The sequence below is a fragment of the Helianthus annuus genome, chromosome 16 (assembly GCF_002127325.2).
Source record: "Helianthus annuus cultivar XRQ/B chromosome 16, HanXRQr2.0-SUNRISE, whole genome shotgun sequence".
NCBI classification, from domain to species: Eukaryota; Viridiplantae; Streptophyta; class Magnoliopsida; order Asterales; family Asteraceae; genus Helianthus; species Helianthus annuus.
This window is the reverse complement of record NC_035448.2, coordinates 163,492,372-163,519,254: the sequence shown is the minus strand read 5'-3', so window position 1 is coordinate 163,519,254 and position 26,883 is coordinate 163,492,372. Positions and strand designations below refer to the sequence as shown.

Here is a 26,883-nt window from a genome sequence, read left to right as displayed (position 1 = left end):
AGACTGAACTAGGTTAACTTTTTGAACTGGAGTGGCAGGAAAGTAACTCGAGTAACCAGGATAAGTGGAAATGTTGGAAATGTTGGCAGGGAACAGAACCGAAGCTGAAGTATTTGAGTGGTTGGGAGGGTTGGTAACACTGGAAGGAAACATTTAGAAAGACCCAACCCCCTACTGTGAAATCGAAGCTGTATTGGTGGAAACCCCCGCTCTGTTGTAGCTCGAAGTGTGATTGTATAATCTTTGCTTGCCGTCCATCTCATAAGACTTGAGCAAAGATATCAGTTCAGCAAGGCTAATCCGAGTCAAATCCTTGGTTCTCTTGATAAGAGTAACATTGGTATCCCAGTTCCTAGGAAGAGCATTAAGCATCTTTTTGTTGACGACAGAGTTTTGCAGTGGCATGTCATATGTTCTCATATCACTGATCAGAGAGATGAACCTTTGAATCTGATTTTCAAGGGTTTCTCCTGGAACGTGATGGAACATATTGAATCTTTCAGTCAGCATCTCTCTCTTGCTCTCTTTCATCTCCTCGTTTCCTTCATACATTGCCAAGAGAGAATTCCACAGTTCTTGAGCAGAAGCAACCGCCCTAACCCCAATATCAATTTCAACGCCAATGCAGAGTGTAGCATTGCTAGAGCCTTTCCATCAACCTCAACTTTCTCATGATCTTCTTCGCTGTATGCAGTTGTAGGCTTGATAGCAATAGTTCCCTTTGCCTCATCCACCACATAAGTGATTACTGTAGGTCCATTGCATATAGACCTCCAAGCCTTTGGATCCTTGATCTTCATGTACTGAATGAACCTGAACTTCCATTCTGAGAATGATCCCCCTAACAGCATCCTGGGGATCCTGTTGTTGGTTCCTATGATGTTGTCAAGATCCAGGTTAATTGCAGCTTCATCACTTAACGGCATTTGGTTAGTAAGTTCCATTTCTGAAAAATCAAACTATAAGTAATAACTGTAAAAAAAATTAATTTAGTTTAATACTTAAAAAAAATTTCAATTAAATATTTAGGCAACTCAGTTCAATTAACGGATTTAATCTGCACAGTCCAAGTCCAAAGGGTCCACTTTTAAAACCGTACAGTCCAAGGATTCAAGGTATTTAGTCACATAGTCCAATAGTTCAAATATGAAGCCTCACACTTCTAATGGTTCAAATTGTAAGGTCGCACACTCCAAAAGGTTCAAGTTGTAATGTCGCACACTCCAAAAGATTCAATTCTGAACCGCACAATTCACACCGCAAAGTCAATGTCCAGTTCACAACTTAGACTGACCGCATACTTAAGTTCCAGTCGCACACTTCTTGATGGACCGCACACTCCAAAAGTTTGGGCTGCACACTATGTATTTGGGCCGCACAAACTAATGGGCTTCACTTAAACAATGCCTTGTTTAAGAGTGATCGCACACTTGAATGTTAACTACACACTGCTAACTGGACCGCACACTGATGACAATTGGGCTGCACACTTCGTAATTGGGCCCGCACACTAACCAAAAGTCGATTAAGTGATTAAATCGCACACTTGAACTCGCACAATTTTCCCATACACTGATTTTGGAAGGTTTTGTCCAGTACACTGGTTTTGGAAACAATAATTCCTTCGATATAACAAAATTCCGAGATCTTAGGAGATTGAAATCAAATCTTGGATTGATTGCTTTTCACCAAAAATCCCGAATTTCCTGCAAACAAGTTTGAAATATTTCAAAAACAGATCAAAACCCAGTTTTTTATGAAATCCTTATGAATTTTATAAATGTTCTTAAACAAAGTTTCGAAAATTTTTAAGTCTTTTGAACTGTTTTCCATGAATTTCTGGGTTTCAATCACACTTTGGTCAATTTTCAAGGCTTAACAGCCTGCTAACACACTAATAAACACAAATCAGTCGATCAAAAAGTATATAAAATAGATTAACCGAACAAAATTCAACCTTTTTTGTGTCTTTGAATCTGCGAATCAGCGAACAGGTCCTGTTTCTTCAGTCTTCAGCAATATGCGATCCAAATCGAGCCTTTTGAAAGACTTCTTAGGCTTTGATACCAATTGTAAGTCCAGAAAACTACAATCGGATATCACAAACACCTTAACAAGTCGTGGAATAACAAGAAAATGTGTAGAAGATGAAGGTTATGTCGATTGTATTGATATCAAAGTGCACACGATTACAAGGAACCGTCTGGTACATGATTACAATGGTTTGCTAAACAATCAACAACAAAAACAAGACCAGGAACATCCTATTTATATATTATAGGATGACCTAATACAAATGGGCCAAGACCAACCCTTATACACATATGAGACCTATCGACCAAACCCAACACTAACATATAACCAATCCAAAACAAGTAAATCAAGACAAACATAAACCTAAACAAGTACATGCCCTTACAGTAAGTATTACAGGGGGTTTGTAATGGAATGCACATGTGCATGATAAGTAATACACGTAAGAATACAATAAGTTAATTGTTTAATGTTTGATAATGATAACTATGAGGTATTAGTAATTTTTAAATATATGTACGGTTATGTACCGTTGGTATCCTATATACAGTTAGCTAAAAGTTTTTATGTCATTAAATGTATACATAATGTACTTATTGTAACAACTCTCACTAAAATTATTATTTATTATGTTAATTGTCCAATAGGAAACCCTAATTGAGAAACCTAAGTAATTCTACATAAACCCTAAAATTTTCAGAACAATCATAATCAGGATCAGGGCCCCTAAAACTCAGGGGGGGTTAAACCCTAGTTGGTATTATCTAAACAGTTTTCGATAGAAATCAAATTTTAAGAAACCGTCGACTCACCCAAGCTATGCAGACACGAAGCTACCCTATGCTAGAAGGGGTCCCCTTGCGCCACGCGGAGGAGCCAGGTCTCCCTGGCTCGCCACGCGAGGGAGAAAAAATTCCAGTATAAGTAGGGGGTTGGCACATGAATTCTGGTGTCAGTTCGACATTCAAATTCCATTTGTACGCTGAGATGTAGTTTAAATACTACAAAACACACACAATCACTAAACGCTACCGCGACAAACAGGGTAATAACTCGATCGTTATTACGATTCAATGTCCGATCGATTGAAACTATCCAACGAATGTTTAAGTGCTGCTCAAATTAGGGTTTATACTTTGTCATTCGTCGTTAATTTGATGGATGTTTAAGTATCGCACTTTGTCATTTGTTGTGAGGGTTTAATCTCGTGAGTTGTCGTACATGCTGTATTAGTTACTAACCTAGTTCGTGTGCATTGTTATTTAAAATTAGGTTAACAGGCTAATCATTAGGCTAAACTCTGCCCGCATAAATCTGCAATGTGAGTCATTCTTTTTTTACCAAACTTGCTTTCAAAATCATGTTTGTTTTCAAAGTTATAATTACAGGGATTAAGTCTTTGTAGTCTTCAAATACAGCCGATATGTGGGGTTTTGTATACATTACTTGTTATCCGTCATCATTGGACAACGGGTTAGCCAAGGGGTGATATGACCATAGTCACAGACACCATTTGGACAACGAGATAGCCAATAGGTGGTCGAGTGACAAATACCGTGGGTATATGGTTGACATATAGAAACATTGTAATCGCTCTTAATACTGTAAATTGTAACAAAAGTATCATTTTAGACCAAAAGAATGGTTCACTCAGTATTTCCCCGCTGATAAAACCTTTTTCAAACATATTTCAGGTGATCTGTTGTGAACCAGGAAAAGTGCCGTGACGCACTACAAGCTTAAGGAAGTGGCTCAATATAAATAAAGAAACATGTTTTGTAAAATAAAGATTTCCCAGTCAAATCACTCTATTGTAAATTATAGGGTTTATCCCGAATTATGAAATAAATAAAACAAGCATTTCAAGTATTAAAAGATCATATATTAAAATCTTCCGCTGTCGCATAAATTAAATATCACGGGGTTCCTGTCTCGCGGCTCTTGACCGGGTCAAACCGGGGCTAGGGCCGTGACAGGAAAAGGTGGTATCAGAGCCATTGATTTAAGCCAATTAAGTATTCAGCAAAATACTTAATTTTACTGATTGCCACTTTGTGATTATATGTTTTATTATTTGAATATTTGTTTACAGTATGGGTAAGCAAAGACTTTCAGATATCTATCGTCAATTAGATAGTACACCAAAAGATAAGGAATCATCATCCTCAAAACACTCCGTAGATACTGGGGAAGGAATATTTGTCCGTAAAGCACAGTTTGAGAAGCCACTTTCTCCTAATAAAAGAAGTTTGATTATTAGGAAAGGTCAGGAGAAAGGAAAGAAATCACAAACAAAGGAAGTCAGGGTTAATCAGGAAACCCAGAAAATAGGCAATAATCTACCATGGGAAGATAAATTAGATGAAAAATGGGCAGATCTCTATATGTTAGCCACGGTAGCAGTAAATACCAACCTTTAAAAACTATCAGTACCCTGACCCCATATTAGAACTTATATTACCTACAAGCCAGAAGCTCTAAAGAAAAGTTTACCCAGTAAATAAATAAGTTACAATAAACCCTAGTATGTTTTAATTTTCAGTTATCCTTTGTATTAAATTAATCACGCGGTACGCAATAATACTTTAATGTTTATTTATGAAATTTTGTTATAAAATTTTAACTTAGCATTTTGTGTGCATTTTGTATATATGCTAAACAGCATGAATGAGTTATTTGAAGCTCTTCAGAATCTCAATCTCTATCCCGTACCAATAAAAGTTTCCGAAGACTTTACTGGTTACATTGCTGATGTGGAGGAACCTATGGAATTTCAAGCTCCACCTCTGGAGAAATCAAAGCTTAAGAAAAGGAGAAGATATGCAGGATGGAGGAAAGTACGCAGGAGGAAACCAGCAACTAGGAAAATTCCCAAAATAGAGAATCCTATGGATAAAGGAAAAGGGATCGAGATTGGAGAAAGTTCTAGGCCAGCAGGGATAGAAATCGGGGAAAATTCTAGGCAAGCAGGAATAGAGATCGGGGAAAGCTCTAAGCAAACTGAAGAATTTCCATTTCAGGAGGAATTAGATCACCTACTGGCAAGCTGTAATATCATTAGACCTATCACCAATAACCTCTACCCTTATCCTGCTGAAACTCAACTTCCAATAAATTTGGAACCAGCTATTCCAGACCCTCTAATCCACACCCAACCTTTAGGAGAAATGGACGAGTGGTAGACTAACGACTGGCAGTTTCAAAACCTTCTTAATAACCCTTATACCTTTTTCCCTCAGTTCGACCCAGAACCTATACCAAACCCACTGATGAGTAATGAAAATTTAGCTGAACTCCGCTATTTTGGCGAGGAGCTGATAGGTGCAGGGAATAGGATCCGGGAGGTGGGAGAACAAATCTCCTGTAAATACGACGAGAGGGAACATCACTTCTAAAATGCCAGCTGACAAAGGATAGTGTGGTTGGGAGGTTATGTTTGTATAATAATAGTAGTAATAAAAATATAACTCTTAAAATAACTTAAAAATAAAACTTTTGTAAAATAATAGTGTGTACGGATGCCTAATATAATCTATAAAAATGGAAGTCGAGAAATCGACAATTTTGGCTATATGTTTGTTATAAAAGTTGGTGTGATTATGTGCATTTGTTTTTTATTATCAATTATTTGACACTAATAATTTACACATATAATAAATTATCAGATGGAAAACGCTGGTAATGAACCAGTTAATGAAGAGAATCAATCTGAGCAAAATCAGGAAAATCAATTTATGACCAGGCAAGATATCGAGAATATCGTTGCTCAAGGGATAGCCAATGCTATTCCAGCAATCCTGACTGCTGCCCAGAAACCTGTTGAACCTCAACAAATTATTCCTAGCAAATGTACTCAAGAAGATAACTGCAGTAATAGCATAAACGGAGGCGGCAACCATACTAATCACGATAATGATCCACGACAGGCCCCACTTCCTAAGAAAATAAAAGCTGCAACGCCTGGTTGCACTTACAAAGAATTTCTTGCTTGTAAACTAGCTGAATTTGCAGGCAATGAAGGGGCGACTGCGACACTGCGTTGGTTAGAGAAAACCGAAGCAGTAATTATGATAAGTAAATGTGCTGAAGAAGACAAGGTTATGCATGCTTCGCATCTTTTTAAAGAAGGGGCGCTAGAATGGTGGAATACGGTACTTCAAGCCAAAGGAAAGAATATAGCCTATGCCATGAATTGGGAAGAATTTAAACAGCTAATGGAAAAAAATTCTGTCCTGAATATGAAAAGGAACAAATGGCAAATAAGTTCCAGAGCCATCGTATGATGGGTGTAGGCTGTCGAGGATATACTTCAACATTCTTGGAATATGCGAGAGTAGTACCAACCCTGGCTTCGCCAGAACCGGTGCTTATTTCCCGTTATATTTGGGGATTGATTGGCGAAATCCGTAATATCGTTAAAGCTGCGAGACCTCGCACTATAGACGATGCGGTAGAACTAGCTAACATCCTAACTGACGAACTGGTACGTACAAGAGAAGAAAACCGGAAGAAGGAATTGGCTCAGAAAATTACCCAAGGATTTCGTGGGTAATAATAGCAAATTCAAGAAGAGGGGAACCAGGCAATCTTCCACTCCACCTTTTTGCAAGAATTGCAGAAAGAAACATTTTGGAAAATGCAATGAAACCTGCAGTTTTTGCAAAGCTATAGGACATCGTGAGGAAGATTGTAGGAAGAAGACTAGGATCTGCTATAACTGTGGAGAAGCCGGGCATTTCAGAACCGAATGCCCCAAACTGGTCAAACCAGCAGACAATAAAGCTAAGACGACCGACGGAACTACTAAAAAGAATGCCAGAGCATTCCAGCTGACCACTCAAGAAGCATAACTCATTCCCGATGTGATAGTTGGTACGTTCCTAGTTCATAACGTGTATGCAAAAGTATTATTTGACTCTGGTGCAAACCAAAGTTTTATCAATACTTCATTCTGCCAAGCTCTTAATTTACCATTGACCAATCTTAGGCAGATTTTTACAGTCGAAACGGCAGATGGAAATTCTGTTAAAATAGATAAGGTTTTGCGAGAAGGAAAGATAGAACTCTTAGGCCATAAATTTTCAAACCTGTTACCTATGAAGTTAGCCGGATACGATGTGGTGTTAGGAATGGATTGGTTAGTAGCCAACCATGCTAGAATTCTCTGTGATAAAAATTCCGTAGAAATCCATTCACCTACAGGAGAAGTAATTTTAATCACCGGAGATAAACCTCGAAAGCCACTGAAATTCATTTCAGTAATGAAGTTGCTAATTATTCAAGAAAACAAGAAGTAGTGTACATGATTTCAGTAATCATTAACGCAAAAAGTAAGGAACTTAAGGAAATCCCAGTAGTCTCAGAATACTCTGATGTATTCCCAGAAGAATTACCTGGGTTACCACCCGATAGGGAAGTAGAGTTTAGGATTCATCTAATTCCTGGAACTACACCGATAGCCAAAGCACCTTACCGGCTAGCACCCACGGAAATGCTAGAATTGAAAAAGCAGTTAGATGAATTACTAAGCAAAGGATTTATACAACCTAGTTCATCCCCTTGGGGAGCACCAGTGTTGTTTGTGAAAAAGAAAGATGGGTCAATGAGAATGTGTATTGATTATAGGGAATTAAATAAGGTTACAATTAATAATCGATACCCATTACCTAGGATTGATGATCTTTTTTATCAACTCCAGGGAGCTAGGTATTTTTCTAAGATAGACTTACGCTCCGGATACCATCAGTTGAAAGTACAAGAGGAAGACATACCTAAAACTGCTTTTAAAACTAGGTATGGTCATTATGAGTTTACCGTCATGCCCTTCGGACTAACAAATGCTCCTGCAGCATTCATGGACATGATGAATTGGATTTGTAAACCATACTTGGATAAATTCGTAATTGTCTTCATCGACGATATACTTATTTATTCCAAAAGTCAGGAAAAACATTGTGAGCACCTGCATGCACTCTTAACTTTGTTAAGAAAGGAAAAGCTTTACGCAAAATTCTCAAAATGTGAATTCTAGCTGCAAGAAGTGCAATTTTTAGGGCATATGGTGAATCACGAAGGTATTCACGTAGATCCTTCTAAAATAGAAGCAATCACCAAATGGAAGGTCCCGCAAACAGCTATGGAAATTAGAAGCTTTTTAGGTTTAGCTGGATACTATAGACGATTTATTAAGGATTTTCCTAAGAGAGCTGTACCTTTGACTAAGCTAACCTGTAAAGCAGTTAAGTTTGAATGGGGACCTAAGCAAGAAGAGGCTTTTAAGATTTTAAAGCAAAGGTTGACAAATGCTCCAATTCTAGCCTTGCCAGAAGGAACGGAAGATTTTGAAGTATAATGTGATGCTTCAAAATTAGGATTAGGATGTGTGCTAATGCAACGCAAGAAGGTAATTGCATACGCCTCAAGGCAACTGAAGAAGCACGAGGAAAATTATACGACTCATGACTTAGAATTAGGAGCCATAATTTTTGCCCTTACGATTTGGAGACATTATCTGTATGGAAGTAAGTTTACTGTTTATACAGATCATAAAAGTCTAAGGTACATATTTGGGCAGAAAGAGTTGAATATGAGGCAAAGAAGATGGATGGAAATCCTGAGTGACTACGACTGTGATATCCAATATCACGAAGGAAAAGCAAACATAGTCGCTGATGCTCTAAGTCGTAAGTATCATGAAAAGCAAAAGCAAATTCGTGCTCTTAGATTAAATCTGCAATTTGATTTAATGGAACAATTAAAGAGAATTCAAGAAAAAACAATCGGAAACGATGCTGAAGGAATGAAAGGACGAATAAAAGAGTTAGAGCAAGGAAATGATGGAATTTGGAGATTCCATAAGAAAAGAATTTGGGTACCTAAGCAGGGAGAATTAAGAGATAAGATTCTAGAAGAAGCTCATAAATCTAGGTATACCATACATCCAGGAAATAACAAAATGTACCAAGATTTAAGAACTAATTTCTGGTGGATAGGTATGAAAAAGGACATAGCTAAATATGTATCTAAGTGTCTTACTTGTTCGCAAGTAAAGGCAGAACATCAGAAACCTTCGGGACTACTACAACCGTTAGAAATGCTTGTATGGAAATGGGAACTCATAACAATGGATTTTGTTACTAAGTTGCCCAAAACCAGAAAAGGTAATGATGCAATTTGGGTAATTGTAGACCGATTAACCAAATCAGCTCATTTTCTACCCATGAAAGAAAACTTAGCGTGGAAAGGTTAGCCAAGTTGTACGTAGACGAAATAGTATCCTTACTTGGAGTTCCGCTCTCCATTGTATCGGATAGGGATAGTCGTTTCACTTCCCATTTCTGGACTAGTTTTCAGGAAGTAATGGGAACCCGACTAAATTTAAGTACTGCATATCATCCACAAACAGACGGACAAAGTGAAAGGACGATATAAACTCTAGAAGACATGCTCCGAGCATGTGTAATTGATTTTGGTGGTAACTGGGATAACCACCTACCCTTAATTGAATTCTCCTATAACAATAGTTATCATTCAAGCATTGAAGCTGCCCCATTCGAAGTACTGTACGGACGTAAATGTAGAACTCCAGTTTGTTGGGCAGAAATAGGAGAAAGTCAATTATCAGGTCCTGAAATTGTGCAAGAAACCACTAACAAGATAACTCAAATCAAGGAAAGACTGAAAACGGCTCGAGATCGTCAGAAAAGCTATGCAGACAATCGCCGTAAGCCGTTAGAGTTTCAAGTCGGAGACAAGGTACTTTTGAAAGTTTCTCCTTGGAAAGGAGTAGTACGGTTCGGTAAGAAAGGAAAGCTGAGTCCAAGGTACATAAGACCATTTCCAGTAATCCAACGAATAGGACCAGTTGCTTATCGTTTACAACTACCAGAAGAATTAGCTGGAGTACATGATGTGTTTCATGTATCCAACCTCAAGAAATGTCTATCTGACGAATCCCTGGTAGTACCTCTTCAAGATATAGAGGTAAATGAAAAGCTGAAATTTGTGGAGAAACCACTGCAGATAGAAGATAGAAAGATCAAGTTTCTTAAGCACAAACGACTAGTACTAGTCAAAGTCAAGTAGGATTCAAAAAGAGAATCAGAAATGAAGCGAAAATATCCTCATCTATTCCAGTAAATCTCGAGGACGAGATTTTTATTAAGGTGGGGAGGATGTAACAACTCTCACTAAAATTATTATTTATTATGTTAATTGTCCAATAGGAAACCCTAATTGAGAAACCTAAGTAATTCTGCATAAACCCTAAAATTTTCAGAACAATCAGAATCAGGATCAGGGCCCCTAAAACTCACGGGGGGGGGAGGGTTAAACCCTAGTTGGTATTATCTAAACAGTTTTCGACAGAAATCAAATTTTAAGAAACCGTCAACTTACCCAAGCTATGCAGACACGAAGCTACCCTATGCTAGAAGGGGTCCCCTCGCGCCACGCGCGGGAGCCAGTATAAACAGGGGGGTTGGCACTTGAATTCTGGTGTTAGTTCGACGTTCAAATTCCATTTGTACGCTGAAATATCGTTTAAATACTACAAAACACACACAATCACTAAACGCTGCCGCGACAAACAGGGTAATAACTCGATCGCTATTACGATTCAATGTCCGATCGATTGAAACTATCCAACGAATGTTTAAGTGCTGCTCAAATTAGGGTTTATACTTTGTCATTCGTCGTTAATTCGATGGATGTTTAAGTATCGCACTTTGTCATTTGTTGTGAGGGTTTAATCTCGTGAGTTGTCGTAAATGCTGTATTAGTTACTAACCTAGTTCGTGTGCATTGTTATTTAAAATTAGGTTAACAGGCTAGTCAGTAGGCTAAACTCTGCCCGCATAAATCTGCAATGTGAGTCATTCTCTTTTTACCAAACTTGCTTTCAAAATCATGTTTGTTTTCAAAGTTATAATTACAGGGATTAAGTCTTTGTAGTCTTCATTACAGCTGGTATGTGGGGTTTTGTATACATTACTTGTTATCCGTCACCATTGGACAACGGGTTAGCCAAGGGTGATATGACCATAGTCACAGACACCATTTGGACAACGAGATAGCCAATAGGTGGTCGAGTGACAAATACCGTTGGTATATGGTTGACATATAGAAACATTGTAATCGTTCTTAATACTGTAAATTATAACAAAAGTATCATTTTAGAGCAAAAGAATGATTCACTCAGTATTTCCCCGCTTATAAAACCTTTTTCAAACATGTTTCAGGTGATATGTTGTGATCCAGGAAAAGTACCATGACGCACTACAAGCTTAAGGAAGTGGCTCAATATAAATAAAGAAACATGTTTTGTAAAATAAAGAATTCCCAGTGAAATCACTCTATTGTAAATTACAGGGTTTATCCCGAATTATGAAATAAATAAAACAAGCATTTCAAGTATTAAAAGATCATGTATTAAAATCTTCCGCTGTCGCATAAATTAAATACCACGGGTTTCCTGTCTGCGGCTCTTGTCCGGGTCAAACCGGGGCTAGGGCCGTGACACTTATCAATATAATGCACATGTGCATAATGTAATTGTCAACGTAATGCACATGAGTATTATCATTTTATATATAACGACATAGTCTAATTGTCAAAATTATGCAGATGTGCATATCATTTAATACAGTATCATTTACAGTCAACATAATACACATGTGCATATCATTTAATTCAATATCATTTACAAAGTATATACATATAATACATTTAGTCTCAAACCGAATGAACTACAACTAAACCTCCCAACCCCCACATCACACCACCTAAAAACTAAACCTAAAATCTAAACCCCCCAAATACCTACCTGTAAAAATAAACTAAATCCAAAACCTAAACCTTAAGGCTAAATTACACGTTATGTTACACATGTGCACTACTATAATAGTAGTATTGAAAAAAAGACAACACGTTAAATCTTTTATTTGTGTGAGGAAAAAAATATGCTCGAATATATTTGAATGAAAGATAAGAAAATTTGTGATCTTATGGTGCACTTTTTAAAAAAAATAATAACATATGAAGAAGATAGAAATGTTTGAAAAGTTATATATATATATATATATATATATATATATTCAATTTTGCCCTTCCTTCACTAAAGTCCCCTCCCACTCATTTTCAGTGGTTTTGAGTGAGTGTTTTTAGTTTCCTCACAATTAACTATTTTCTCATGATCCTCTCCATATCTATATAATCCCCCACTACACACACATTTATATAACCCCTGTATAATCTCTACATTTCACTTTTTTATTATTTGTCACATAACCCTTTATAAATAAGGTTATGTGATGTTATCGCTACAAATAGCCTTATTATTTATTTTAAAAGGTAGCATTGGCTGAATAAAAGCTCTAACAAAGTGTAAAATTGATATTCTCAAAACTCAAAAGTTACATGTAATTATTTTAATGGTTAAATTTCATTTACTTTTGAACGATTTATTTACTTCTGTCTGACTTCATGTTAATTGATGAAACTAGTAAATAGACCCGCGCGCGTTGCGGCGCGGGTAAATTGTAAACATCGAACGGATCAGTCCAAACGTTATGTGATGCATACACCATATGAAAGCGCACGTTTTGACGTATTTGATAACCACCGACATTTTACCATACCCACGCGCGTTGTAGCGCGGGTACATATAATACATCAAACGTAATTCCAAGTTTAAGCCTAAAAACACAATGCACTCGAAAACGCGAGGCCAAAACGGACAACTCCAGATTTGTGTAAAACACAATACACCCAAAAGATGACAGGCACAAAACACAATTGCCAAGGTGAAACACAGTGAGTAAATGAAAACCACATATAACACAAATAAATCACCTCACGCAAAGGACAAAACAAATTACAAATGGTTTCCTGTTGAAGCAACCAATAGTTACGCAAGCCACAAAATAAATGACAAAAAACGCCTAGGGCAAATAGTATAATGGAAACACCAAGCCATCGATAACAAATAATAACGCAAATCACAAAACGAATTATGCACGCCATAAACGGCCTAGAGCAAATAGTATAAGAAAAACACCAAGCCATCTCGATAACAAATAACTACGCAAAGCACAAAACAAATCACGTAAGCTTTGTTCACAAAGTAACTAACAATTACGCAAGGGTAGAAGGCATAAGAGGCAAATACGTTAAAGGCAGGAGGGACCAAAAGTGTAAAATATAAAAGCAAACATTGGTATTATAGAAACAACACATAAAGCATAAGGGCAAAAAATGTGAATTACAAAAGGAGTTGACATATATGAAACAACACACAAAATATTTAGTTAGGTAGTAAGCATACTACGACCAAAACCGGGGAAAATTGTAACACAAAATGTGAATTTATACCGCCACATGACGTAAAATGAACACAATGACAAAAGCAAACTTATACCGCGAGTTGGTGTAAAAAAGAGAATCCATGCAATTGGAGGCCGTGGCGACCGGCGAAGTCTTTCGAAAACAATCCGAATGAGTTTCTAGTAGCATAAGCAATTTTTGACAGGGATGAAGCTAAAGAAGTAAAGAAGGCTGTGAGCCAAGTTTTAAAGTACCTGTCTAATACAATGGCATTAGATTGCCGCATCGAGCGAAGACGCAGTGCCACAATGGACGTATACGCTGCATCGAGCGCAGTTGCAACGTAAGGCGAGCGCAGCGCCGCCATATATGCTCCATTGAGTGCAGCACGGCAATGGCCGTATACGCTGCATTAAGCGCAGCCGCAACGTACGGCGAGCGCAGCGCCGTCATAATGGGCTTAGGTTAGAATGCTATAACAACCCTCGGTAAAACCGACATCCTCATAATAATTCTGATACCCTAATATATCTCTAGATATATCTATGTGTTTTTATATGTACCCCTTATGTGAAAACCGAGCCCTCGAAATAGATTATATTATATAAAATAAATAAAAAACAATAATAGTTAAGTTGAGGCGGGCCGCATGGGCCTCACCTCAAACTTAACGCGGGCCGCGCGAGTAGGTAACCAGAATTCACCAAAACCTTAGGCCCAAGCGGGCCGCGTACATGGTGGGTTAAGTAAATGCGGGCCGCGAGTGTTCGGACTTGTGGCATGACCCGGTGATGACACGTGTCCAACTCGTGTCGAAGCTATACGCTGACCGGACCAAGCTACGCGTTGACCACCTGTTGACGCGGGCCGCGTAGACTTGGCCCAAACTTCACGCGGGCCGCGTGAAAGTCCAATTTCAGCACTATAAAGAGGAGGCATCGGGCCTTCAGTCTGATCGTTCAATTTTCGTTCTTTCTCTCTCAATTTTAGTTAGTGGGCATTATACCCGAGTCCAATACCCCCTAAAATAGCGAGGTTCTGCTACGATGTAAGTATTATAACCCCTGGAGACGTATTAGATACGCTGCCCGATTGATCTAGGGTTCCGTAACGGCTGTCGTGGTTCTGCCCGACGTAGTCGTTGGAATGCCGTCTCGGGGAGGGTATTACTAATGTTAAAATGGGTTATTATACTAACACACGTGCGTTTGTGTAATTTATAGATTATCTCCAGGAAACCCTTACGAAAAACCTAAAACAGCAATGTGAGTTAATCTCCTTTTTGTTAACTGTTTTTACAAAACCTTAAATACTTTTCCATGCAAATGACAGTTATTGAGTATTTGTGAAGAATACAATTATAGTGGGTATGTTGGGGTTTTGTATACAAAATTGGTTACTGGCGTGGTAACATCCCATATGTTGAGTATGACCGTACCACTGATGTTAATTGTGATGTCTTGAATACAAATGTAATTGCGGATGTGCCCTCAATACTGCAAATTGGTTTTTACTCAAACTTGATTAAATTGGGATTCACTCACCAGTATTTCCCACTGACAAAATGTTTTTAAAACGCGTTTCAGGTAACAAAATGTGAAAGCCAAATAGAAGCCAGCTGGACAGCACTGAAGGCTTGGAAAAGTGGCAATAAAGTTACCTAAGAATAAAATGGATGTTTTTATTCAAATAAATAGGATGTATTCCTATGAAACGTGTGTATTGAAAACCTGGGTTTTTACCCATATGTTTAATGTTATAAACATGGTGGTTTACTCTGATTAAAATATTTCCTAACTACGATCCTGATGAAAATTTCCGCTGCCAAATTGGATAAATAAATGTGATACCACCGAAACTGGCTCACGGCCGCCCGTTCCCGGGAGATAGGGATCGGGGGTTGTGACAGGAGGTGGTATCAGAGCTATGCCACTGATTCAGCCACAGAAGTGTTCCGCTGACATCAAAATTCAAAGTGTTAGGAAATAAATTATGGAAATACGTGTATAATTGTATTTCTTGCTATGTGTTATCTGACTATTTGTTAGTTTACAGTATGAGTGACCAAGGACCTTCTGACGCCTATCGTCAACTGTCTGGTTCGCCTAGGAGCGAAGGCACCTCCTCTTCTCAGCCTGCCCTCTCAGGGTATTCTGCTGACACAGAAGAAGGAATCTTTGTGTTTAAGGCTCAGTCTGAAGAGCCATTTCCTCAGAAAAAGAGGGGATGGTTCAGTAGGGGAGCGCACGAGCGTAGGAAAAGAATGAAAAAGTTGCAGGAACAGCGAGTGTTAGCCGCAGCAAAAAGAGAAACTGATGCTTATAATCAGGATATGCTCAATAGGGGTATCGCTAATATCCATATTTTAGCAACCACTGCTGCTGACCCAAACCTGGAACAAATGCTAGCACCACAACCACAAAATCCTGATCAACCCATGGAAGTAGAAGACCAGATAGAAATGCCTGATTTCAACCCGGAGGAGATACCTAGGGTACCTGCACCTGATCCTCTAGACCCAAACAACTACGACCCCTGGTGGGACGATGTTCGGGACTACGTGCAACAAAACCCAATTCAGGAAAATGTGCCAATACCCAACTTAGGAGCTTACCCAGGGTTAGATCCTCAAGATCCCTACAACATTAGTGATGCATATGTTAGGGAAATTTTAGAAAATCCATACCCGTACCAAGCCCCTATGCCTCCGTATCAGGAACCCGTACCTCAGTTTCCAAACCCAGTCCTAGAACCTGCACCCCCAATGAGTGCAGAAAATGTCCAGGAACTTAGGACTTTTGGGGAAGAAATTTTAGAAAGCAGTGATCGTATGCGACAGGTGGGAGAACGCCTCGTATGGAAATACGATGAGCGTAATATGGATTTTTGGATGAATCCATATCAGTAAAGGTGATGGTAGAAACAGTAATAATAATAATAATAATAAAATAATATATGTGTGTATGTGTTAGAAAAAAAAAAAAAAAAAAAAAAAAAAACTACGGATGCATACTATTAGTATTGTAGCTTTACATTTCAGTCGGTACTGTAATTTTTATTTCTGTACTGGTGTGTATTGATGCATACTATATAAATAGAGTAAAAGTCGCAATGCTCGACGTTTTTGGGTAAACGTGCATGTTATGTGATTGGATATATTCAAATATTAATTGTGATATTAATATTTGGTAAATGTCTAAAATTCAGATGGCCGACGCGGGAAATCAAGAAAATCTGAATAACGATAACCAGAGTAACATTAACGTGGTTAATGAGAATTCGGACAATAATAACAACGGAAATCAAATGGATAATAGTGCCGTTCAGCATATTGTGGCACAGGGAATTATAGATGCGATGCCATTTATTATTCAAACAGTTCAGGAAGCGAATAATAAAAGTAAGCATAGCAGTAAGCGACCAACTGAACCCGAAAACAGCGTGAACAATGGACCCATACTTCAAGCGCCCGTTCCCAAAAGAAGAAGAACCATGCCACATGGTTGTTCTTACAAAGAATTCTGGTCCTGCAAACCAATAGAATTCTCGGGCAATGAAGGACCCATTGCAGCTTTACGCTGGATAGAGAAAACTGAGGCAGTTCTGAAAATAAGCAAGTGTGCTGAAGAAGATAAAATAATGTTTGCTTCAAATCTGTTTAAAAATGCAGCCTTAGAATGGTGGAACACTATCCTCCAATCCAGAGGAAGTGATAGGATTTATAACATGGAGTGGGAGGAATTTAAGAATATGGTAGAAAGGAAATTCTGCCCTCCCAATGAAAAAGAACAAATAGCAAATAAGTTTCTGAATCTAAGAATGACCGGGGTAGATAGTAAGGGTTACACTACCACATTCTTTGAATATGCTAGGATAGTACCTACCCTTGCATCACCTGAACCAGTGTTAATCTCCCGTTACATCTGGGGATTAATTGGAGAAATTAGACATGTAGTCAAGGCAGCTAGACCCCAAACTATAGAGGAAGCTGTAGAACTAGCTAATACCTTGACAGATGAGTTAATCCGTACTAGAGAAGAAGACCAGAGGAGAAACCTAACCCAAAGGCTTACTCAAGAATTCCGTTCTGGGAATTCCAATCGTAGGAATGTAGGTTCTACCTCTGCACCCTACTGCAAAGCCTGCAGAAAGAAGCATTCTGGAAGATGCTCTACTTACTGTAATTTTTGCAAGGCCCCAGGACACAAGGAAGAAAATTGCAAGAAGAAATCCAGTAATGGAATGTGTTTTAATTGTGGGGAAAAAGGTCACATTAGGACAAACTGTCCGAAATTGGCTCCAGCTGCAACCAACAAAAATCCTAAAAATGCCAGAGCATTCGTGCTAACTACAGAGGAAGCCAGAATGATTCCAGACGTCATTGCTGGTACGTTTTTAGTTAATGATATTTTTGCTAAAGTATTATTTGACTCTGGTGCAAACCAAAGTTTTATTAATACTTCGTTTTGCAAACTCCTAAATCAATCATTAACTAAACTACCACAAGAATGTCTAGTGGAAACCGCAAATGGAGAAACTGTTAAAATTTCTGAGATCTTGCAGGGAGCAAGAATAGAAATTTTTAATCAAAAATTTATGGCAAATCTTTACCCAATGAATCTGGTAGGATTTGATGTGGTATTAGGAATGGATTGGTTAATAGCCAATAAAGCCAGTATTTTATGTGATCAAAAGACAATTCAATTAAAATCACCAAGAGGTGAAAAGATCTCAATTAAAGGAGATAAACCTTTTAGATCCACTAAATTCATCTCTGTGATGAAAACTGCAAGTTGTATAAGAAAAGGATCTATAGTGTATTTGATTTCAATAATTACTAACACTAAAGGAAAAGAAGTAAAAGATATCCCAGTGGTATCCCAATTTTCAGATGTCTTTCCAGAAGAATTGCCAGGACTACCGCCAGACAGGGAAGTTGAATTCAGAATTCATCTGTTACCCGGAACAGCACCGATTGCTAAAGCACCTTACCGTTTAGCACCCGCCGAAATGCAAGAACTGAAGAAACAACTAGACGAGTTGTTGGAAAAGGGATTCATACAGCCAAGCTCATCGCCATGGGGAGCGCCAATTTTGTTTGTTAAAAAGAAGGACGGATCAATGCGTATGTGCATTGATTACCGTGAATTGAACAAAGTCACGATTAAGAATCGGTATCCATTACCGAGGATCGATGATTTGTTTGATCAACTTCAAGGAGCTCGATTTTTCTCTAAAATCGATTTAAGATCAGGATATCATCAATTAAAGGTACAGGAAGAGGATATTCCTAAAACCGCATTCAGAACAAGGTATGGTCATTATGAATTTACTGTCATGCCATTTGGTTTAACCAATGCCCCAGCCGCATTTATGGACATGATGAACCGAATATGTAAGCCATATTTGGATAAATTCATAATTGTCTTCATAGATGATATTCTAATTTACTCTAAAAGTAAAGATGAGCATGCAAAGCACTTGCACTTACTTTTAAGTTTATTGAGAAAGGAAAAGCTTTATGCTAAGTTTTCAAAGTGCGAGTTTTGGTTAGAACAAGTACAATTTCTCGGACATTTAGTTAACCATGAAGGAATTCATGTAGATCCAACGAAAATCGAGGCAATTACCAAATGGAAAACCCCAGAGTCACCAACTGAAGTTAGAAGTTTCTTAGGATTGGCTGGTTATTATAGAAGATTTATTCGAGATTTTTCTAGGATAGCCATTCCTTTGACTAAGTTAACCTGTAAATCTGTTAAGTTTGAATGGGGACCAAAACAAGAAGAAGCCTTTAGAATCCTTAAGCAAAGATTAACCCATGCACCCATACTAGCGTTACCAGAAGGAACTGAAGACTTTGTAGTCTTTTGTGATGCTTCTAAATTAGGTTATGGATGCGTATTGATGCAACGCCAAAAGGTTATAGCTTATGCATCTAGACAGCTTAAGAGTCATGAAGGAAATTATTCGACCCATGATTTGGAATTAGGAGCCATAATTTTTGCCCTTAAGATTTGGAGACATTATCTTTATGGTAGTAAGTTTACCATATTCACAGATCATAAGAGTTTAAGATATGTCTTCGGGCAAAAAGAGTTGAATATGAGACAGAGACGCTGGATGGAATTACTTAGTGATTATGATTGTAATATCCAGTATCACGCAGGAAAAGCCAATGTGGTGGCCGATGCTTTAAGTCGAAAATATCACGAAAAGCCAAAAAGGGTACGTTCTCTTAAGTTAAATCTACAAGTAGATTTAAACAATCAAATTAGAAAAGCACAAGAATTAGTAATCAAGGAAGATACTGAAAAGTTAAAGGGAATGATTAAGGAATTAGAACAAGGAACGGATGGAATTTGGAGGTTCCATAAAAAGAGAATGTGGATACCTAAATTAGGAAATTTACGTCACCGTATATTAGAAGAAGCCCATAAGTCTAAATATACGATGCACCCAGGAAGTGATAAAATGTACCAGGATTTAAGGAAAAATTTCTGGTGGATAGGAATGAAAAAGGATGTAGCAGCTTATGTTTCTAAATGTTTAACTTGCTCACAAGTTAAAGCTGAACATCAGAAACCCTCAGGATTGTTACAACAATTAGAAATACCAGTTTGGAAATGGGAATGGATAACAATGGATTTTGTTACCAAATTGCCTAAAACAAGGAAAGGTAATGATACAATCTGGGTGATTGTAGATAGATTAACCAAGACAGCTCATTTCTTACCAATGAAGGAAACCTTTAGTATGGAACAATTAGCCAAATTATATGTAAATAAAATTGTTTCATTACATGGCATTCCTTTATCAATTGTTTCTGATAGAGATAGCCGTTTTACTTCTCATTTTTGGTCAAGTTTCCAAAGAGCAATGGGAACCAGGTTAAATCTAAGCACAGCTTATCATCCTCAAACGGACGGACAAAGCGAAAGGACAATTCAGACAATGGAGGACATGCTTAGAGCTTGTGTAATTGATTTTGGAGGTAATTGGGACGAACATTTACCTTTAATAGAATTTTCTTATAATAACAGCTATCACACAAGTATCAATGCTGCACCATTCGAAGCACTTTATGGACGAAAGTGCAGAACCCCAGTCTGTTGGGCAGAAATTGGGGAAAAACAATTATCTGGACCTGAGATAGTACAAGAAACAACTGATAAAATCATTCAAGTCAAGGAACGACTGAAAACAGCACGTGATCGCCAAAAGAGCTATGCTGATAACAGACGTAAACCCTTAGAGTTTCAAGTGGGAGATAAAGTATTATTGAGAATCTCTCCCTGGAAAGGAGTAGTAAGATTCATCAAAAGAGGAAAGCTAAGCCCCAGGTATATTGGACCTTTTGAAATTATCAGAAAAATAGGACCTGTAGCTTATCAGCTACGACTGCCAGAGGAAATGGCAGGAATACATGATGTGTTTCATGTATCCAATCTTAAAAAGTGTCTAGCTGATGAATCACTCGTAGTACCTCTTAAGAATATAGAGGTTAATGAGCAACTCAAGTTTGTGGAGAAGCCTCTGCAAATTGAAGATAGGAAAATTAAGAATCTCAAGCATAAAAGACTAGTTCTGGTCAAAGTAAAATGGGACTCCAAAAGAGGACCCGAGTACACATGGGAACTTGAATCCGAAATGCAAAAGAAATATCCACACTTGTTCCAGTAGATCTCGAGGACGAGCTCTAAAACAAGGTGGGGAGGATATAACAACCCTCGGTAAAACCGACATCCTCATAATAATTCTGATACCCTAATATATCTCTAGATATATCTATGTGTTTTTATATGTACCCCTTATGTGAAAACCGAGCCCTCGAAATAGATTATATTATATAAAATAAATAAAAAACAATAATAGTTAAGTTGAGGCGGGCCGCATGGGCCTCACCTCAAACTTAACGCGGGCCGCGCGAGTAGGTAACCAGAATTCACCAAAACCTTAGGCCCAAGCGGGCCGCGTACATGGTGGGTTAAGTAAATGCGGGCCGCGAGTGTTCGGACTTGTGGCATGACCCGGTGATGACACGTGTCCAACTCGTGTCGAAGCTATACGCTGACCGGACCAAGCTACGCGTTGACCACCTGTTGACGCGGGCCGCGTAGACTTGGCCCAAACTTCACGCGGGCCGCGTGAAAGTCCAATTTCAGCACTATAAAGAGGAGGCATCGGGCCTTCAGTCTGATCGTTCAATTTTCGTTCTTTCTCTCTCAATTTTAGTTAGTGGGCATTATACCCGAGTCCAATACCCCCTAAAATAGCGAGGTTCTGCTACGATGTAAGTATTATAACCCCTGGAGACGTATTAGATACGCTGCCCGATTGATCTAGGGTTCCGTAACGGCTGTCGTGGTTCTGCCCGACGTAGTCGTTGGAATGCCGTCTCGGGGAGGGTATTACTAATGTTAAAATGGGTTATTATACTAACACACGTGCGTTTGTGTAATTTATAGATTATCTCCAGGAAACCCTTACGAAAAACCTAAAACAGCAATGTGAGTTAATCTCCTTTTTGTTAACTGTTTTTACAAAACCTTAAATACTTTTCCATGCAAATGACAGTTATTGAGTATTTGTGAAGAATACAATTATAGTGGGTATGTTGGGGTTTTGTATACAAAATTGGTTACTGGCGTGGTAACATCCCATATGTTGAGTATGACCGTACCACTGATGTTAATTGTGATGTCTTGAATACAAATGTAATTGCGGATGTGCCCTCAATACTGCAAATTGGTTTTTACTCAAACTTGATTAAATTGGGATTCACTCACCAGTATTTCCCACTGACAAAATGTTTTTAAAACGCGTTTCAGGTAACAAAATGTGAAAGCCAAATAGAAGCCAGCTGGACAGCACTGAAGGCTTGGAAAAGTGGCAATAAAGTTACCTAAGAATAAAATGGATGTTTTTATTCAAATAAATAGGATGTATTCCTATGAAACGTGTGTATTGAAAACCTGGGTTTTTACCCATATGTTTAATGTTATAAACATGGTGGTTTACTCTGATTAAAATATTTCCTAACTACGATCCTGATGAAAATTTCCGCTGCCAAATTGGATAAATAAATGTGATACCACCGAAACTGGCTCACGGCCGCCCGTTCCCGGGAGATAGGGATCGGGGGTTGTGACAAATGCTATCTGTCATCTTTTGAAATGGATCTAATTACTATATTCATCTTTAAGGTACTTCAATTTTTTTGTTTATGTTAAGAATAAACAATTCAAAATTCACATAGCTGCTCTCAAGTTCAAATGGAAAGTTTGCTGTTAAAAAAAAGATTCAAATATATCTACTTGAACCAAGCTTAACTCTAATATTGGCTCACTGCCTCACTCAAACTTATATAATAATTACTATTTAATAAGTATTTTTATAATATTAAATTTTATATGTGTGTATATATATATCACACAAACTAAATTACACCTATTTCAACCCGTTCTTCACATTAGCCATGCCCATAATGACCCTGTAGGTCTTAAAATTGACCCATAACAACCCAAAGTCAGGTGTTGAGGGTAGAAATATCAGGTCTATAGACAAGTTATACACACATTGCCGTATACGCTGCATCAAGCGCAGCCGCAACGTGCCGTGAGCGCAGCCTCAACGCCGTATCTAACGCAGTCGCGATGACAACCGCAACATCGCAGTAGCGAGCGCAGCCGTAGCGCCACATCGAGCGTAGCCGGCACATCGAACGTAGCCACCGTATCTAGCGCAGTCGGAGCGAGCACCTCCGCATCTATATTAATGGCCGGGAGGGGCGCCCGACAGCCCAAATTTTCCGCTCAGTAGTGTTACACATGTACGTTTCGTACAGAATTTTTTAGGTAGACGTGTTTTCGACCATTTGGTACTCAATTATTGTTATTATTGGTATGATTATTGGTTAAGTATTTAAGTTATTAAAGCGGAAAGGATTTAATCCCCATTAGGAGTCGTTAAAAAAGTTGAAGTTTACCTGTACATTATGAGAACATAAGTATTCAACTGTTGAAATTTGCTTTAAAATTTTACTAACACAAATTCATAGAACTCACATGGAACATAACTATTCAAGTATTCAAACTTTGGGTAAAACACATCGCACCAATTTTTTGACTGTTTACAAACATTTTTAACATCCCACAAAAATTTCATAAAGCCAATGGGTTGAGCAAGTGAAAGCATCCAACCAAATTTTTTAGAGTTTGGTAACATTTATAACATCCCACGAAATTTTGATAGAGCCAATATCTGCTGCAAGTCAAAACAAAGCAATCTTACAAACCCTAGATTGTCAAGTAAAAGGAATACGCTAAGAAGAAGTCACCTGAAAGGTCCTGGTGAACGATTTCAGATGAATTGTTGATTTCCTTTGTGTTCCAATCTTCTCAATCTCGCACTAAAAACCTGGAATTGTTCTCATCTGAGATGAAAGTGAAAGAAGCAAGCATTTGAAGATGATAGCTACGTGGAAGCAAAGAGGAAAAAGAAGGAAAACGTGCGAAGAATCGTTTGATGGAAAAGGCTTCTATTGTTTAGCATTAGCCCAATATTGAGCACATCAGCCCAACAAACGTGAGGACTAAGGACTAAAACGTGTTTGGTCGGTGGCTTCGCCACCGACTTTGTCCTTTAAATCTTTAGGGAAATAGACAATTTAATATGATCCGATCCATAGAAACGTTTCTAATAATAAAAAACATACAAAGATGGATATCAGATAATGAATACTAATAGAATATGTGTATATTAGGAAACGATTGTAAATAGTTAATTAAAAATATTGCATTTAATTTAGACGATTCTGTTTTGTACCTTATATATTGGATTGGTGATAATGAGAAAGTCAAGAGATTAACATTCTATCATGGTATCATCCTTCCTCTCCTAGATCCTGACCTAATTTTTACTTCTCTTCCATGCCACAATCCTCAAAGCCGTAGGTCCCACCCCTCTTTCGACTTCTTCTTCACCAATCTTCTCTCATGTATTCAAAACTCCATCCCGCCCTCACTGTCTCAAACATCAAGACCCATGTACCTATAATTCTTGACAAAGACTCCACCCATTATACAACTTAGAAAACCTTATTCAAGGTTCACTGCCAAATTTATGATGTCCTGGATCACCTCTCCCCGAAACCCGCCGCCGGTTCCTCTTCCTCGGACGCAACAGCCGCTGACAAGGCCGAAGCGGCGGATGCCGACGCCCTGTGGTCCCGTCTGGATGCTCTTGTACTCCAGTGGATTTACGCCACAATATCCCCTGCTCTTCTGCATATTATCCTTAAACCCGGACAGACCGCTCATGCCGCCTGAACTTCGGTTGAAAGCGAATTTTACGACAACAAGAATACCCGGGCAGTTTTCCTAGCCCAAGAATTTGCTAACCTGTGCCTTGAGAATTTTCCGTCCATGGCAGACTACTGTCAGCAGGCCAAGCATCTGGCCGATCAACTCGATAGTGTTGGCTCACTGGTTGATGATCGCATGCTTGTTCTTAAAATCCTCACCGAGCAATATGACGGGATATCTACAGTGCTCTAAAATCTTGACTCGTTACCGGACTTTAATGAAGTTCATTCTCGCCTGACCATGGAAGAAAGTAAGAAAAAGAGACAAGCCACTCGGGCCGCTCAGTCTTCTGCCACTGCCCTTGCCGCCACTGTTACCACTCCTACACAAAGCTCCACTCAACTGGCCTCTTCCTATGCCTCATCCGATCGCAGCCGCGGTCGGGCTCGAGGACGTGGACGTGATCAGGGCCGTGGTTCTTCCACCCGTGGCCGCGGATATGCCTAGCAACCTCACAACCCTTCTCACCCCTACATTGTCTTTCTCAGTAGTTGGGCCGCCTCTCAGTGGGCCGGCCTGCTGCAAAACCACCATACACCACCTTCATCGGCCCAACCCCCTTGCCATTACCCCTCCAGGCCCAGTAACACCAACTCACAAGGCATCCTTGGCCCACGTCCTGATCAGGCTTACAACATGGGTTACACTCCCACAAACATTGAGCAGGCTCTCTACATAATGGCCCTAAACCCCCCGGATCATGGCGTCATGGACACGGGCGCAACGGCACATTCGGCTAATGAGCAAGGTATATATTCCCCATCCAATTTTAATAAATGTACTAATAAAAATATTATTGTTGGTAATGGCATGACTATCCCCATAGTGGCATAAGGCAACCAAGTTTTACCACCACCGTTTCCACCTTTAAAACTCATAATGTCTTGTTTGCCCCAAATATTATCAAAAACCTAATCTCTGTCCGTCGCCTTACCACTAATAACTTAGTATCTATTGAATTTGACCCATTTGGTTTTCTTGTGAAGGATCTCAAAAGTCGGGCTCCTATCCTACGATGCAATAGTACCGGCGATCTTTACCCGCTCACTCAACCTCTCCCGCTCAACCTCAATCAACCTTCTACATTCATTGCTGTTTCTCAAGATCACTGGCACCATCGCTTGGGACATCCTGGCAACACTTTATTGCATTCGTTAAAACTTTCTTCTTTTATTGATTGTGGGAAAATTAATAAAACTCACTGTGAACCTTGCATATTTGGGAAAAGTATTAAATTGCCTTTTTATGATTCTCCTAATTGTACTCACTTACCGTTTGACATTATTCACAGTGACCTTTGGACCTCCCAGGTCCTTAGCACCGCGGGCCACCGCTACTACATCCTATTTTTGGATGACTTTTCCAATTTTTTATGGACCTTCCCCATCTCAAATAAATCACAAGTCTTTGACATATTTGCTAAATTTCATAACCTTATCCACATTCAGTTTGAACGTAAAATTAAACAATTTCTGTGTGATAACGGTAAAGAATATGCCAACCAACAATTTTACAATTTTTGTAACCACAATGGCATGAAATCTCGTTTTTCGTGCCCGTACACCTCCTCCCAAAATGGCAAAGCCGAAAGAGAGATTCGCACCATCAATAACATGCTTCGTACCCTCTTGGCCCAAGCGTCCCTCCCCTCGAATTTCTGGCACCATGCTCTCGAAACCGCCACCTATCTTCTAAATATTTTACCTAGCAAAAATCACAACTTTCGCTCCCCCACCTCCTTGCTATACCGCTGTACACCCGAGTACGATCACCTACGCGTACTTGGCTGTCTCTGCTACTATCTCACGCCACCAATCACCATAAATCGTCTCAGTTTTCGTTCCAAACCTTCTGTCTTTCTCGGCTATCCTCCCAACCACTACGGTTACAAATGTCTAGATCTTTCCACACATCAAATAATTATTTCTTGCCATGTCCACTTTGAAGAGTCCATATTTCCCTACAAAATTCAAACCCCAACACCCCCACCATCTTACGATTTCTTACATTCTTTCCTCCACCCACTGTTTTAGGGTAACACGACAACCCCACAATTTCCTCTCGGTCCTGCATCTACATCGCCCAACTCCACTTCCTCTAGCCCAACTACAACCACCTCCACAGCCCCACCTATATTCCCTCCTACTTCCGGCCCAATCGA

General features: G+C 39.0%; 1 long non-coding RNA gene across 1 annotated transcript; it reads right to left on the bottom strand.

Annotated features, from left to right (window-relative positions):
- Window positions 1-23,366: 23,366 nt before the first annotated feature.
- LOC110916275 lies at window positions 23,367-23,980 on the bottom strand. Its single transcript, XR_002579624.2, has 2 exons — window positions 23,696-23,980; window positions 23,367-23,622 (listed from the first exon to the last, which is right to left on the bottom strand). It is a non-coding gene; the product is annotated as an uncharacterized LOC110916275 (long non-coding RNA).
- Window positions 23,981-26,883: the final 2,903 nt, after the last annotated feature.